Here is a 5,555-nt window from a genome sequence, read left to right as displayed (position 1 = left end):
GAAGTAATTAAATTTCAGGAATAAATGAGCAAATGGGCATCTAGGCAGAAAAGGAAGTAGTGTGCAAGACAGAATTTCAGGTTGACTTTGTCCTTCCCCAGTTATACTCCATACCAGATTTAATAATGCCCATATAATTCCAAGGAGAAACAGTGTGAGCCGATAATTTTTTTACCCAGTAAAGTGTTCTCTTGCATTAAAAGCAATAGGCAAACATTTCCAGTTATGTAAAAACTTAGGGAGTATGAGAGTTGTGAGCCCTTTTTGAAAATAACTATTGCAAAGACATATAGCCAATAAAGAAGTGAATTAAGATGAACCCTCAGGAATTAAGAGGGCATTGTAAAAGAATGGTCTAACGGAAAAAAAAAACGTTTTCCCTCTGCCCTTACACCACAGTCAGTCAACACAGAAGACTTGTGTAACCAAATGTTTATTTTAATTATTTTTAGTTTTAGGGATGAGGGTCTTGCTTATCACCCAGGCTGGAGTGTAGTGGTGCCATCATAGTTCACTGCAGCCTTGAACTCCTGGCCTCAAACCATCCTCCTGCCTCAGCCTCCTGAATCGTTGGGATAACAGGCAAGAGCTGAAACTGCCTTTGCAAAATTATAATTGAGGAAATCATGGCAGTGAAAGAGAGCAGACCTAACTAACCCCATCTTCTAACCTCTAAACTGTCTTTGTTCATTCCTGGTATGAACAAAGGCATAGGTCAAACTAGCCCTGGGAAGGAATTTAGTTTATAGATTAAATGCTGAAACAAAATTGATAATAGCCCTTTCCTGAAAAACCGCTTCTTGCCTGGGGACCAGTCTGCCTTTATAGGGCTAACAAATTAGCTACAAGATTAGAAATTACAATTAGGGGCCATACAGCCTCTACAAGAGTTTGAACCTCCCCAAATTGCCCTTGGGAATAACATCACTGTTGCAAAACCTAAGATCAGTGCTTGAGATATTTTGTGGACCCTGCATTCCAGTGCAGCAAATGACACCACCCAGACCGATAACCTGGATCAACCGGTTCTGCAATCCCACCTGGGAGCATAAGTCAGAAAGTAGAACTCACTTCACCCCTCGATGAGTTCATCTTCAACCCAACCAATTAGCACTTCCCACTTTCCAAGCCCATACGCCAAATTATCCTCTAAAACTCTGATCTACGAATGCTCTGGGAGGCTGTTTAATAATGAAACTCCCGTCTCCTGCATAGCCGACTCTGCATGAATTACTCTTCCTCTGTTGCAATTCCCCTTTCTTGATAAATTCCTGTGTCTTGATAAATTGGCTCTGTCTAGGCAGTGGGCAAGGTGATCCCACTGGGCGGTTAGAGAGCCACGATACCCTCTGACCAAATATTTTGGGGTTTTCCCACACACACCAAGCAAGCAATAAATTCTGCAGCAACAACAGCTAGGTGTTCTCTAATTCAGTTCAATTCGGACACTATCTACCTGGAGATGGCGTCAAATCCCAAGGTTGAGGACTCAATTCACCAGACTGCACCGCACTTCTGATGCCAATCACAAGTCCCAGGTTGTTTTACCTGTGCTTCTGACCGACCAGCTATAAATCAGGGATCCCAAGCTCCCTTATTGGGTTAAATTATTTGCTAGAGTGGCAAAGTCTGCCACTGGACTCAGGGAAACATGTACTTATATTTACCAGTTTATTATAAAGCATATTACAAAGGACACAGGTGAAGAGATGCATAAGGCAAGCCAAGTGGGACGGGGAGCAGAGCTTCCATGCCCTCTCTGGGCACACTACTCTCCAGGAACCTCTATGTGTTCAGCTATCTGGAAGCTCTCCAAACTCCATCCTTTGAGGTTTTAATGGAGGCTTCATTAAGTAGGCATAATTGATTCAAAAAAGAAAAAAAAAAAGTCCAGGCACGGTTGCTCATGCCTGTAATCCCAGCACTTTGGGAGGCTAAAGCAGGTGGACACATGGTCAGGAGATCGAGACCAGCCTGACCAACATGGTGAAACCCTGTCTCTACTAAACATATAAAAATTAGCTGGGCATGGTGGCAGGCGCCTGTAACCCCAGCTACTCAGGAGGCTGAGGCAGGAGAATCGCTTGAACCCGGGAGGCGGAGGTTGCAGTGAGCCAAGATTGCCCCACCGCACTCCAGCCTGGTGACAGAGCAAGACTCTTGTCTCAAGAAAAAAAGTAAGTTGGCCATTAATTCGAATAAAAACAAAGAGCATGAGCCAAGAAAATGTGTCTACACTCAAAGCTGGCCCAGGGGCCACCATTTTTTAACTTAGGAAATACCACTATTTCATGCCCAGTTCTTAGTATCTTGTAACTATGTCAATCCTTTTTAATTCACATTCATGGGAATGCATTAGGTGAAGCTAAACAAAGAGTCTATGCCTAGAGGAAGACACACACACACACACACACACACACACACACACGAAACAAGGTAGTAAGAGCCTATGAATTAGATGCTAAAAGCGCTGTGGTGGCAATCCGGGAAGAGTTCCCAAACAACATGACTTTTGAAGCTTGTGGGGAAAAGAAAGATCGGACTGTTACGGTGTCTGTGTAGAAATAAGTAGATGTAGAGACTCCGTTTTGTTCTGTACTAAGAAAAATTCTTCTGCCTTGAGATGCTGTTAATCTGTAACCCTACCCCCAACCCTGTGCTTGCAGAGACATCTGCTGTGTTTACTCAAGGTTTAATGGATTTAGTGCTATGCAGGATGTGCTTTGTTAAACAGGTGCTTGAAGGCAGCATGCTTGTTAAAAGTCATCACCATTCTCTAATCTCAAGTACCCAGGGACACAAACACTGCGAAAACCCGAAAACCCGCAGGGACCTCTGCCTAGGAAAGCCAGATATTGTCCAAGGTTTCTCCTCATGTGATAGTCTGAAATATGGCCTCGTGGGAAGGGAAAGACCAGACCGTCCCCCAGCCTGTAAAGGGTCTGTGCTGAGGAGGATTAATAAAAGAGGAAAGCCTCTTTGCAGTTGAGATAGAGGAAGGCATCTGTCTCCTCCTCCAATGGATTGTATGTTCTATTTACTGAGAGAGGAAAAAATTGCCTTAGGGCTGGAGGTGAGAAGTGCTAGTGGCAGTGCTGCTCTTTAATGCACAGAAATGTTTGTGGAGATGTTTGTATACGTGCACATCAAGGCACAGCACTTTTCTTTAAACTTATTTATGACAGAGATCTTTGTTCACGTTTTCCTGCTGACCCTCTCCGCTCGATTACCCTATTGTCCTGCCACATCCCCCTCTCTGAGATGGTGAAAATCATGATCAATAAATACTGAGGGAACTCAAAGCTCCGTATGCTGAGCGTCGGTCCCCTAGGCCTACTTTTCTTTCTCTGTACTTTGTCTCTGTGTCTGTTTCTTTTCTCAAGTCTCTCATTCCACAGAACGAGAAACGCTCACAGCTGTGGAGGGGCAGGCCACCCCTTCAAAGCTGCTCCTAAAAGGAATGTAGACCCTTACAAAGAGACCAGCCCACCTAAATCCCTCCCTTGTCTGAACTCTTAACAGTCGTAATATTGTAGACTGAGTAGTAGAACATACCTGAACCATACAGTTCATTCCTGTAGCTTAGTCTAGTCTCCCCAGCGGGGTCACTCGTGGGATGCAGAAACCAGATTTGGTTACATATACAAATATACCTGGCACAGCTTTGGGTGAGGAATAATCAATTTATGCCTGACGGTGGATTCTGGGCCTCGGGAAGATGCCGTTAGCGGTACCCACAGGAGGGAACTGGAACCGGCAAGAGTAGCGGGAGGGGGCCGAGGGCGGGGCACGTGGAGACCAAGAAGTCTACCGAGAGCAAGAAGGCCCAGCCCTGCGCACCCGGAGCCTACATCCTCCTGAGGTCCCCCAGGCCTCTCCGCATAGGCATATGAGTTCTGCTCCACTCCTAGCCTGCGGGAGGACGCAGGCGCCGCGGCCCCCAACTCTGTGAAGGCAGCGGGGTCTCACCTCCGGGCCACCCCCAGCCTCCCGCTCGGTAGGGGGCCCCTCCACGGCCGCCATCACTGAGTCGGGGCTTCTAACGCCACCATCTGGGGCCCCGCGCCTGGGGCAAGCTAGAACTTCGGTGCGTTCCCCAGCACTGCGGTCTCCTAGTCAGCGCCGCGCCCAGCCGACCCCCGTCTGCTCCAGCCAATCCGCGCGCGCTCCCCTGGCCGCCTCCCACCGATCAGGTGTCTCTGTGCAGACTCCGCCAGGACGCCAGTCGGCGCTGGGTAACTCGCTCAGCCCGGCGAAGTCTGACTTCCGGAGGGCTTCCTGCGCGGTAGCGGGTTACCACGGTTACCACCCAGCGGCGGAGTCCTCAGCTGGTCCTAGACACAGTTAGGGTTGGGGCTTTGGCACGGTCGGGTCCGGGGTGGGTGACCCCTCCAAGTAACTACGTTTTTGTTCTTCCCTTTTGTTTTGTTTTGTTTTTGAGATGGAGTCTCGCTCTGTCGCCCAGGCTGGAGTGCAATGGTGAGATCTCAGCTCACTGCAGCCTCCATCTGCCAGATTCAAGCGATTCTCCTGCCTCGGCCTCCCCAGTAGCTGGGATTACAGGCGCCCACCACCACGCCCTGCTAATTTTTGTATTTTTAGTAGAGACGGGGTTTCGCCATGTTGGCCAGGCTGGTCTCGAACTCTTGTACTGCCTGTTCTGTTTTCATCTTTTGTTTTTGTTCCTGCATGCGTTTGTGGTCTCATTCATTGATGACTTATATTTGCAATGCCCTGTCAAAAGTTAGGCGATACAGAGCCCAACAAAGACTGTATAATGTTTAAAAGTGTAGGTTCTGAAGTGAGAAAGTCAGGCACTCAGTCAGAATTCTTGCCCCACCACTTAGGGGCTATGTGACTTTGAACAAGTTACCTATTAATAGCTTCTTCATGCCTCCGTTGCTTCGTTTGTAAAGTGAGGTAAATAATAGGACCGACCTCACTGACATATGTATGTGAAGTTTGCATGTGGCAAAGGCCAGATACATATTAGTTATTACTATGGAGATGATGTTGGTTCGCATCGCATAGGATCGTGGTGAGAGTTATATATGTATGTAAAGATGTAAGATGTCCAACGCCAAGCCTTTCCCACACAAAAATGTCAGTACACTAATCACTTTGGCTTCTCCTATCTCTGTCCCAAACTTTGGGTTGCTCGAATTCTGCACGTTTCACTCTTGAATTTGTAAATGCAGCTACTACTATTTGTTCCTTAATTTACACAGCTACATTTGAGATAGTATTTCATAGACTGTGTTAAATTTTCATTGAAATACTGAGCCATGTCTCAAATAGAGTTCAGTTATAGTTGCTTTTACAGTTCGTTTTGCTTTACCTCTCTTAATAAGAGTGAAAAACTAATAGAAGTTAATAACTAATAGAAGTTATTCTTTGGAATTTAGAAATGGGTTTTTAAGGCTGGGCACGGTGGCTCACACCTGTAATCCCAGCACTTTGGGAGGCCTAGGAGGGCGAATCTCAGGAGTTCAAGACCAGCCTGGCCAGCGTGGTGAAACTCCCCTCTCTACTAAAAATACAAAAAAAAATAACTG

At 46.7% G+C, this 5,555-nt stretch overlaps 1 protein-coding gene across 1 annotated transcript in view; it reads right to left on the bottom strand.

Annotated features, from left to right (window-relative positions):
* Positions 1-4,083, bottom strand: part of ZNF594 (zinc finger protein 594) — a 14,038-nt gene extending 9,955 nt beyond the window's left edge. The window contains exon 1 of the mRNA XM_011994694.1: positions 3,654-4,083. The gene's annotated coding sequence lies outside the window, so the exon portion shown is untranslated. The remainder of the gene's footprint in view (positions 1-3,653) is intronic.
* Between the last annotated feature and the right edge of the window lie 1,472 nt (positions 4,084-5,555).

This window comes from Mandrillus leucophaeus, unplaced genomic scaffold (assembly GCF_000951045.1).
Source record: "Mandrillus leucophaeus isolate KB7577 unplaced genomic scaffold, Mleu.le_1.0 Scaffold46, whole genome shotgun sequence".
NCBI classification, from domain to species: Eukaryota; Metazoa; Chordata; class Mammalia; order Primates; family Cercopithecidae; genus Mandrillus; species Mandrillus leucophaeus.
This window is presented reverse-complemented; position numbering and strand designations above follow the sequence as displayed.